This window comes from Danio rerio, chromosome 1 (assembly GCF_049306965.1).
Source record: "Danio rerio strain Tuebingen ecotype United States chromosome 1, GRCz12tu, whole genome shotgun sequence".
Lineage (NCBI taxonomy): Eukaryota > Metazoa > Chordata > Actinopteri > Cypriniformes > Danionidae > Danio > Danio rerio.
The window spans coordinates 56479783-56491947 of NC_133176.1; the positions used below are offsets into that span (position 1 = coordinate 56479783).

Consider the following 12165-nt stretch of genomic DNA (forward strand, 5'->3'; position numbering starts at 1 on the left):
TCAGTGAGCACCGTCTTTCGGATGAGACGTTAAACTGAGGTCCTGACTCTCTGTGGTCATTAAAAATCCCAGGTTGTCCTACAAAAAAAGAGTAGGGCTTTAACACTGGCATCCTGGGCAAATCTGCCCACTGGCCTCTATTCATCATGGCCTCTTAACAATCCTCATATCATAATTGGCTTCATCACTCTGCCTCTGCTCCACCAATCACCTGTGTGGTGTGCGGTCTGGCGCAAAATGGCTGCTGTCGCGTCATCCAGGTGAATGCTGCATACTGGTGGTGGATGAGGTAAAAGTGCTTTGAGTGCCTAGAAAAGCTCTATATAAATGTACAGCCTGATCTCACGAGAAAACGTAAGTATTTTACGTTTTGCCAGTTTAGTGGCTAATTCGTACAAATTCGTACGACTTCAGTCGTACGAAATGGTACGATTTTAAAAAGAAGGCGTGGCACCTGACCCCACCCCTAACCCCAACCGTCATTGGGGGATAAGCAAATCGTACTAAATTGTACGAGTTAGATTGTACGAATTCATACGAATTAGCCACTAAATGAAAAAGTTACGAATTGCCGTGAGATTGTGTTGAAATGTAAGGAATTATTTAATTTTTCTTAATTAATTATGAATGTATCAAATGATCATATTAGAATGATTTCTGACAGATCAAGTGACGCTGGCGAATAGATGCTGAAAATTCAACATGTTGCTTGTCGTAAGAGTAAAATGGCAGTGTGCAAATCCAAACACAGCTTTTTTATCATGTTGTTTATTTTGCATTGGAAAGCAGTTAGCCGAAAACCTATTAGCAGAGCTCATTTTAGCATCCACCCTCTGCTGCTATGGTTAACCCGTGAGTCCCAGTGGCAGGTGCGGGACAGTCAGCGGGGAGATGTTGACAGGTGCTCAGAGGAAACACTAAATGAGGAGCTGACAGCACAACACCATCATTCCTGACTGGACAAGATTCATGTCAGAGCAAAATCATTCACTGCAGCTGACAAGCACTGAACTGAAATCCCGCTAGTGCGTCTCGCTGATGCTAGCGTTCAGATGTTTGGGGTCCTTTTACTGTTTTGTATACGAGGAGGGTTGAAAATGTCCTCTGAAACGACTTTATGTGAAAGAAACATTTCGTATTAATTTAGAATAAAGTTGATATATATAGTGGGTCATGTGTGTACTTTTCTACACCTTTTGGACTTGTTGGATGAGTTTGAAGACTGGGTTGAAGATTGGAAGGATGAGTGTATAATTAAAAAGAGTGGATGGATGGATGGATGGATGGATGGATGGATGGATGGATGGATGGATGGATGGACGGATGGAGGGGTGATTGGATGCATGGATTGTTAATGCAACAAATGATAGGTGGATTTTTATATAAACAGATGTAAGTCTGAATGGGTGGATGACTGGATAGATGGATGACTGGATCGACGGAGGGATGAATATATAAAGGATGGATCCATATTATGATGCAAAGATGGATAATAGAATGAATGATGGGTAGATGTTTTTATGTAGAAATAGATGATAGGAATATGAACGAGTGGATGACTGGATTGATGTTTGGATGACTGGATGAATGGTTGGATGATGGGATAGAGGAATGGGTAAATGGATGACTGTGGTAGAATATGAAAAAATGAATGGATGAATGAATGGATGACTTCGGATGAATGTAGAAAAAAGGAATTATAGATGATTGGATGGATGAATGGATGACAGAAGTATGGGTGCGTGGATGATTGGATGGATGGATGGATGGATGGATGATTGGATAGATGGTGGAATTATAGGCGGGCGGATGATTGGATGGATGGAAGTATGGGTGGGTAGATGATTGTGTGGATATATGGATGGTTGAAGGATGGAACTGAGGATGGGTGATTTGATGGATGAGTTGTTAATGCAAAGAATGATGGGTGGATTTTTGGATTAACAGTTGGATGATGAAAGAATGAATGGGTTGATGACTGGATGGACGGATAGATGGATAATTGAATGGACAGATGAATGAGGATACGAAAGATTGATTCATGATCGGATGAATGGAAAGATGGATAATAGATTGAATGATGGGTGGATGTTTGGATGGATAGATAGAGGATGGAATATGGACAGGTGGATGACTGGATGGATGTATGGAGGGATGGATAGATGGATGACTGGATGGATGGATCAATGTGGAAAACAGTATAGGTGGATGATTGATTGAATGGATGGATGACAGAAGAATAGCTGGGTGGATGATTGGATAGATAGATGGATGCATGATGGATGAGTGGATGATCGGATGAATGTGGAAAAAAGAGTTGTGGATGAATGGATGGATGACAGTAGAGTGGATGATTGGATGAATGTATGGATAATAGAAAGCATGGATGGATGGATGATGGAAGTATGGATGGGTGGATGATAAGACAAATAGATGGATGACAGAAGAATATGTGGATTGACGATTAGATGGATGGATGATGGAAGAAGGGGTGGATAAATTGATGGATGTATGGATGGGTGGATGATTGGATGGATGGATAGATGATGGAAATAAATGATTGGTAGATCATTGGATGAAGGGATGAATGTATGATGGAAGTATGGGTGGGTGGGTGGATGGATGAATTAATGAGGAAAACAGGATGGGTGGATGATTGACTGGATGATAGAAGTATGAGTGTGTGGACGATCGGATGGATGGTTGGATGATTGAATGGACAAGGGATGTGTGGATTATTAGATGGACAGGTGGATGAATGAAAGAATAGGTGATAGGGCAGATAATTACTGCAGATAATTAGTTATTGGAAGGGTGAATGGGTAGACAGATGGTTAGATGATGGAATGAATGCATGGAGGAATGGATTATTGGTCTGATTTTTGGATGGATGATGTGAATTATTATTGTATGATTGGATTGATGAACAGAAAGTGGTTTCTGAATATAGAGGAGGAGGTGGTGTTTATGCTTGATTGCGAATGTTAAAATAATTATACTTATGTACAGAAGAATGTCATCCACAATCTTAAAACATGCATCTTGAGGATGACCCAGAGTGTGAAAGAGAAGAGCTGAATGACAGGATGAGAGTTTAAAAGCCGCTTGTCTTCAGTTTTTAAAGCTCATCATTTCCTCTGTGTTTCTATCCTGAGGAGACAGTAGTGGACAGCACTTCAAAGGCTCCACGTCAACATTCACACTAAATGTCACCCGTGTTTTTGTTTGTCTGTTTTTCCTGCTGGTGACAAGACACTTAGCTGCGCTTAAGTACCATAACATGACAAATATTTAAGCCTTTTTGATATGCCGGCTTTTTAGAAACACAGAAGTGTTTGCTAATCTTTCTAAACCTATTCACACATTCAGATGTCAAGTCTCGTCTTACATTTCTCACTGAATATCCTATTTCGCATTATAGAAGAACTGAGCGTTTCACTTTAAACTAGAGCAGTCAATCTAAATCAGTTGTTCATCTGATTTAATTAATTACAATGATCACTTTTAAAAAAGCATCAGAATTTGATTATCTAGACCAGGGGTGTCAAACTCAATTCCTGGAGGGCCGAAGCCCTGCACAGTTTAGTTCCAACCCTGCCCCAACACACTTACCTGTAGGTTTCAAACAAGGCTGAAGGACTCAATTAGTTTGATCAGGTGTGTTTAATTAGGGTTGGAACTCAACTGTGCAGAGCTGCGGCCCTTTTGGAACTGAGTTTGACACCTGTGATCTAGACATATGCTGTGTGCATTCATGTACATATAGCAACCCGGCCTCATTGTGGAAACGTAGCCCCGCGGACGTTTCTGCGGACCGCGAGATGCGTCCTAGGAGGTACGTATTCGAGCGTTTTTTGTTTTTGCGGATCCGCACGCCGTTCACGCCCGCGCTGTTCTCGCGCGAAAAGCCGCCGGATCGGCCGACCCGGCCGCCCTCCTCTTCCTCCTCCTCCTTCCCTAAACCCGAGCCACGGTTTGCAAAAGCCGTCCAGAAAAAAAAAAAGTAAAAGCCCTCGTCTTTGATTTCGACCGCATTTTCGGATCCCGCTGCGTTCTCGCCCTTATTTTTTTAGGATTCTGTTTTTCGTCTTACCTGATTTCCGGAACTGCTGTTCCCCGGACTCGATCCCGGTCATCGTCCCCGCGGCCGGCTCCTCCTCCTCTGTGGCCTCCGCTCTGCCGACGCAACGCTATGAGCTAAGCGGACAAACTGGTTGCATCGGGACAGTCCTCCATTCGGAGGCGAGCCGTCGGCCGGCGAGCGCGAAGAGGAGGAGCGGAGCGGCGCCACACCTCCCCGCAGTGTTCGCTCGAAAAAAACCAAACGCGTCCGTACGTTCCTCCGGCCACGTAAATCCGGCCACGTTTCCAGAATGAGCTTGGGTTGACCTTTTGCCAATCCAAAGTATTTACTTTAAAAAATGTCAGTGTCAGTATTGTAACGCAGACTCTGGAGGTTGTGAATTTGCAAGCTTTTTTTATTATAGTACCATAAACTGCAACACAGAAATATATAACACTTACTAAAATAAGCAAATGAGCAAAGCAGGAGTAATCAGACCAGGCACTGGTCAGGGCACACAGAGAGAGATCATAGGTGAGATTCCAGGCCATGGTCAGGGCAGGCAGCACAGAGTCAGAGACGAGTACACTGGCAGGGTCAGGGCAGACAGAGAACAATCACAACTGTAGAAAACAGTCAAGTAGGCAACCAAAAACACAATCTAGCGATTTAAAACAACTCTCAGAATTGTCTGCAAGCAAAACAAGACTCTGCAATAAACTGAGATTCAAGAGTTCACACTTAACTGATGATTTATAAAAGCTTGTTTGGCATGCTGTCCCGGGAGAGAGCCCCGAGCTCAAAGGCTCCTCGAGCCCGGGGCTTCCTCCTGTTGGCAGAGCGAGAGGGGAGCCTGAGCTCGGTGGATCTTAGAACTCCCCTGCTGTGGTAGCTAAGGGAACACAAGGGGTAAACAAAAGCTTGATTGTTATGTATGTTAAATGTCTTTGGATGGTGGGAGGAAACCGGAGCACCCGGGGAAAACCCACGCGGACACGGGGAGGACATACAAACTCCTCACAGAAACTCCCACCGGTCCTGTGGAACCAGGGCTGGCAGTGTTCTTGCTGTAGGGCTCACAGTGCTAACCACTGGGCCGCCGTGCCGCCCAATCAGAGGTAAAGAAGGAGTATAGGGGAGGAGGGGGGGGTTCTTCCAAACGAAGATAAAATGAACTGAAAACTGTGGCTATTTATAGTAGCTTAGGGCTCATATGATTGGAAGATAGTGATTAGTAAATGCGAGACCGGCCGTGATAAATCATGAGCACGTGATCCTCTCGAAATTAGTTTATGAATAAACTTCACTTAGAGTATTTATGTTGCTGTGTGTATTTCTGTGCTAGTGAAGATTGCCATCAGGTGCAGGACAGTAAGCACCAAATACAGGATTGTGGGATTGGGAGTCCAGAAACAGCTTTAGTATTCCGGTTACGATGACCTCTGCTGGTTGGTGAGGGGATTAGCTGGCACCAAGCTGGTGACAAGTATATGTAAACATATATACCTTTTTTATTTTCATACAGTGCTCTGTCTGTGCTATCTTGTACTTATTTCAGAGATGGACAAAATAATTCTGATACACTCACCCTCATGCTGTTCCTGCCCTTATGAAAATCTCATATATGGCCAAATATGCATATATATGATTTAGATATGTAATTAAAGCCAATCTACCTGGACATTCATTCATTCATTCATTCATTCATTCATTCATTCATTCATTTTATTTTCTGCTTAGTCCCTTTATTAATCAGGGGTTGCCACAGAGGAATGAACCACTTATAAAACATGTTTTACAAAGCAGATACTCTTCCAGGTGCAACACATCTCTGGGAAACATCCATACACACTCATTCACACACATAAACTACTGACAATTTAGCCTACCCAGTTCACCTGTACCGCATGTCTTTAGACTGTGGGGGAAACCGGAGCCCCCGGAGGAAACCCACGTGAACGCGGGGAGAACATACAAACTCCATTTAGAAACGCCAACTGACTCAGCCAAGGCTTGAACCAGCGACCTTCTTGCTGTGAGGAAATACCATGAAAAAATGTCCTCAGTCTGTTAAACATCATTTGGGAAATATTTGAAAAGGAATAATAACTTTGACTTCAACTGTACATGTAGTTGGTCCAATATGCTTGTGCACAGTATGGAATCAACACACTAAATTAACGTGGTAAATTGGCATCCCTATTTTTAACGTGTCTTAGCCGCTGCAAACAATTTGTCTCCACCGCTGAGAGACACAGGTGCCCGAACCCCTCGGATCAGAGCCTCCATTTATAGGCACTGCAAGAACCTGCACAAATCGCCTCCAAATTGGGCCAAGCGTGACGGATGATCCTGACCCGTATATATGCCACTGTATTCATCGTGCGGGCACACTGTTGTGAAACAGCCAATTAGATGCAGTGGAAGGAGCCGGGGAACTGCACGAAAACCTCGTCGTCATTAGCTGAGGAAAAAAGCGGCCAGGAAAGCCTTAGTGGACGCCGTCATTGTGCTCCCGATGCTCCGGGGTCAGTGGGTTTCAATGGGTCTGCATCATTATTGGCCATTTTAATGTGTAGCGCACACTTCCAGAGGAGCCCATTGGATGACCTTGCATAAATCTCTAGCAGAAATACTGTACGACCTTTACTGTGACCACATGCAAACACATCTCGCATTCATTTACTCCAGGGTTGGGAATAAGAGGGGATAAACAGAGCCAGACACAATCTACAGAGATTTTTGGCTGTTTATGCACAGAATTACAAAACATTAATAATAAGATCTGTGGACTTATGTGTTGATTTTTATTTATGAATGATTTTGGGAGAATAGTAACTAAAAACCTGAACATAAAAAAGGACATGAAATAGAAAAACAGTATGTTTTACAAAGAAAATCTAGTTAGAACTTCTTTAAAGCAAGTCTTCCATATAATAGTTCTACTAAAAGACAGAAAATATTACTTCATGAATTGTATAGTAAATAAATCCTATGAGAATTTGCAAATTAGTCAGTGAAATAACTGAAATTAATATAAAAACTGAACAAAATATTTGTTTACACATTTACAGAAGTAAATACTGTAAATAGACTCAATGATGGGCTAAAAATCTGTGATAATATTCCAACCCAGGCTCATTGTAAATGTGTGCCCAGGGCTACATTTTTGAGAACCGAGAAATATGTACTCTGGGCTACATGCTCTTGCTGTTTTTGTTTTCACAAATCCACTAGAGGGCGCCATATGCAGGTTTGACCATCTTAAATACGTTACACGGGCATGTTTTCTCTTACGTGCTATTTCTCGTAAATCCACCAGAGGGCACTGTGTACCTCTCTGACTCTATCAAATACGTTACTTGGGGCACGTTCTCTCATACATGCTATGTCTTGTAAATTTACCAGAGTGTGCTGTGTACATTTTTGACAATCTCAAATCTTTTGTTTATGTGCTTTTATTGCCTATACAGAGTCTGTGCCCACAGAAATCTGCATGTTATTTAGCCCCTCATTGAGTCTATTTAATTACTTTTGTAAATGTGTGTAAATTTATATTTATTCGGCTTTAATATCAATTTCAGTAATATTTTTAAATAATATGCTAATGTGTTTGATATATGTACAATGCAGCTTGTAAAGTAATGTTTTCTGTCTTTTAGTAGATATATATTTCATGATAGACTTGCCTCTTTTGCTAAACAATTGGTTGTAATTTGATTTACAGTGTAATAATTAAATAAAAAGATTTTAAAAATGTATTTTATATATATATATATATATATATATATATATATATATATATATATACATATATAATACATTTTTTTAATCTTTTTATTTAATATATATATATATATATATAAATAAATAAATATATATATATATATATATATATATATATATATATATATATATATATATATATATATATATATATATATATATATATTATTTATTTTTTTTGTATTTTTAATTTTATCTATTACGTTTTTTGTTACCAAGCTCTTTAAATCATTCTGCATAAATCCACTTTAGAGGATCAGAGGGTTTTATAGGGGTAGTTCATCATAATTTACTCTCAGGTAGTTTCAAAACGTTTTGAGATTCACAAAAGAAGATATTTAGAACAAAGTTGTAAACTGGCAGCAATTTCCTTCTATGGATGTCAGTGGCTGCCAGTTTACAACATTCTATCTCAAAAATGATTTGAAACCACTAGAGATTAAGTAAATAATAATTAAATATACATTAATTTATAGCACAATCGCCTCACAGCAGCAAGCCCCGGCTGAGTCAGTTGGCATTTCTGTGTGGAGTTTGCATGTTCTCCCCGCGTGGGTTTCCTCCGGGTGCTGCAGTTTCCCCCCACAAGTCCAAAAACGTGGTACAGGTGAATTGGGTAAGCTAAATTGACTAGTGTATATGTGTGAATGAGTGTTTGTGAATATTTCCACAAACATGGAAGGGCATCCGCTGTGTAAAACATACTGGATATGTTGCCGGTTCATTCCGCTGTGGCGACCCCAGATTAATAAAGGGACTTAGCCGAAAAGAAAACGAATGAATGAATGAATGAACTATCCCTTTAAAACTCTCTATGTGTTTCCGAGTTTTTTCAAAATATCTTATTTGTGTTTAACAGAGGATAGTAAGCTTTGGAACAAGTTGAAGGTGAATAAAAGATGACAGGATTCAGATTTTTCTGTTGTATTTAATAGATGATCTCTTTGATTCTTTCAACAGAGCAGCCTGATCTGAGGTCAATCAAAGCCATTGGGATGAATCCATAAAGTCTGTGTGAATTGTGTTGTCAGAAAGCACAGTTTGAACACTTTCACAACCTCGCAAATGTATAGCTCAGAAAATATACAAGCAGGAATATGCAGTCAAACCGTTATTGGTTGACATAGCGAGCCGTTTCTCCTTCACATCTCTCGTACAGCTCTGAATGTTTAGTAGACTAATGATGCCTGAGATTGAATTCTTGGAGGACTGCAATTTTCTGTTTCCACGAGGTGCTTTTAAACTAATATTCAGGAGATGTTTAAATAAGAGAAAAAGACTGAGATTCCAGGAAATCAATTAGCATATGCTATTTTTTATGAAACAAGGTGGTTGGATTATCTGCATAGGCCATGATAAAAAATCTGACTCACTTGTGAGCTGGATAGAAGGGAAAGTAGAGGAAATGTATCATTCTAAATCTGCTTTATTATTATAGTTATATATTATCAGCCTTGTTGTGTTTATATTGATATATATAGCATAGTTCTACTTTATACATACACACAGCAAATATAGGTTCTACAAGGCATGTATATTAAGAAATCCAGTTATAATTTCCTAAAGTTGTTTTAATACATTTAATAATATACAATTTATTGAATGTTTTGATATTATATTATATTTAAATCTCTCTTTCTGTGCTGAAAAAACGTCAACTGTATATATACAGTTGAAGTCAGAATTAACCCCCCCCCCCCCTTTATTTTTTTCCCCCAATTTCTTTTTAGCGGAGAGAAGATTTTTTCAGCACATTTCTAATCCTAATAGCTTTAATAACTCATCTTTTATAACTGATTTATTTTATCTTTGCCATGATGACAGTAAATAATATTTGACAAGATATTATTCAAGACACTTCTATACAGCTTAAAGTGACATTTAAAGGCTTAACTAGGTTAATTAGGTAAACTAGGCAGGTTAGGGTAATTAGGCAAGTTATTGTATAACCATGGTTTGTTCTGTAGACTATCAAAAAAACAAAATAGCTCAAAGGGGCTAATAATTTTGTCCCTAAAATGGTTTTTAAAAAATTTAAAACTGCTTTTATTCTAGCCAAATAATAAAAAATAAAATAAGACTTATAAAAAAAAATATTGTATCAGACATACTGTGAAATTTTTTTGGCTCTGTTAAACATAATTTGGGAAATATTAAAAAAAAGAAAAAAAAAATCAAAAGGGGGGTGAATAATTCTGACTTCAACTGTCTATATACATATATATATATATATATATATATATATATATATATATATATATATATATATATATATATAGTGACACAAACAAATAATAGTTTTATAATTATTATATATAATATATGTATAATATATAATATATTAAGACATATAATAACAACATTTTTATGCAATATATATAATATTATTGTAAATCTAAAATATGTGATAAAACTGAAACAAATCCATGAAAAAAAAATTCTGATATATTTCTTATAATTATTTATTATTAGCATTGTTTTATTTTTCTATAATACATTTAATAATATACAATTTATATTCTTATTTTAAATGTAAGTCTATCTCCCTCTCTCTCTCTCTCACTCTCTCTCTCTCTCTCTCTCTCTCTCTATATATATATATATATATATATATATATATATATATATATATATATATATATATATATATATATATATATATACGCACACTATTTGTTACATAAACAACATTTTTATACAGCTTTTAAAAATAAGAATAATTTAAGAAATAATATATTAATAAGAAATGTTATGATATATTTCTTATAACTGTCTAACTGTATATGATTAGAATTGTTTTTAATTATATTATATTACATTCTACACAATATTTCCTAAACTGTGATTTTTAATATACGATAGTGTAATGTGAAGCGGATGCTGACAAAGGAAGTGCTGATCCAAACGCAGGTATATTGAACAGAGATGGTCAGGCTAGCAACGGTCAACACAGGGGGGAAACCAAGTGTGCCGCAAGCCTACGTTTGAGTGAAGGTTTCGGCCGTTAGATCGCCCCCTGGGGGCTGGCTGCAGTACAAGTCATAAAGCCCGCCTCCTCCGTGTTAATGAAGGAGACTTGAGCCCAAATAAAAAAAAATATTACACTTGCAATAAAATGTCCCGAAAGATAGTTCTGGTCGATTAAGGCACTGGTTATTGTGCTGAAATAGGTGCAGATCTTCATTTTTGTAAACAGTTTGTTTTTAGCAGTAATTTAATGCTGGGCGTGTCATCGTGATTGACAGCTGTGATTGACAGTTTCTCAAAGCGTGGCGTCTGAGCTTCGGCAGGAGACTGAAGTAGACTGAAATGTTATTATTCGATTTCTGTGTTATTTTACCATGACAAAATGAGTTCAGCAGTAAACTATAGTTTCTGACATACATGATCCTGGTGGAACACTGTTTATTCGCTAAGTTCAGGGCTTTATTAGTTTGCTGATACACGCCTAGCCACCCAGATAGCAAAACACAGTTCCGGCTAGATTCTCGCCTGCCGGAGACTTATCTCTTAGAGCTCAGACTGACTAATGTTACCTCTGCTGGACCTACTCCGGATGCCTGGACTCACTACCCAATTCCAGCCCGAGTCAATCGAGCCAGATGCGGCGGCCGAGCGAGCAGGCGCTGCCGCATGCGAGCCGGAATCAGCCCGCGACGCCGCGAGTAAGTTATGCGCTGCGGCCTGGAGCTGGCGCGATTGAATATATAAAACCCTCATATTTGTTAACGTTATTACATCCATTTGTGTTGATATGACAGCAAACGCATGCTGAGAAGTTCGGGGGGCGTAGTTGATTTTACATAAAGCGTTTGATTGGAAGCTCGACTCTGCTCATTTTCGCGGCTCCTCCTCTGGCTCCATCAGACAGTCCTTCTGCGCATGTCTGGCTCCAATTTCAGCAGTCTTTTGCGACAGTTTGTGCCCGTCAAGCAGGCGTTTTGCCCTCAAGGCGTTCAATGGGAAAAAGGGCTGTCGCGTCGTCCATATTTTTTACAGTCATTGGGGGAAACAGATGTATACAGGCAATCTAGAGTTATGGTCGTAAAACAGGCGGGTGGTCAGAAAGGCAGGCAGCAGACAACATAAACAAACAAACAAGGCGAGCGTCAAAAACATGGCACAGCAAGGCACGGGAAACGCATCGTAATGTTCCCAAAAGCAGTATAACAAGACTCAGCAATGTGTGTGTGTGTTTGAAAGTGTATAAATAGTCTGTGTAATTAGTCCTGAACAGCTTCAGCTGTGTCTGTTTGCAATCATGGGAGATATTTTTTTATATATTAATTTTTTTTCCAAATTATAACACAGATCTG

The 12165-nt window shown here is 39.0% G+C and overlaps 1 protein-coding gene across 34 annotated transcripts in view; it reads left to right on the forward strand.

Annotated features, from left to right (window-relative positions):
- Nucleotides 1-12165, forward strand: part of inpp4b (inositol polyphosphate-4-phosphatase type II B) — a 405814-nt gene that overhangs the window by 298801 nt on the left and 94848 nt on the right. The window lies entirely within an intron of this gene.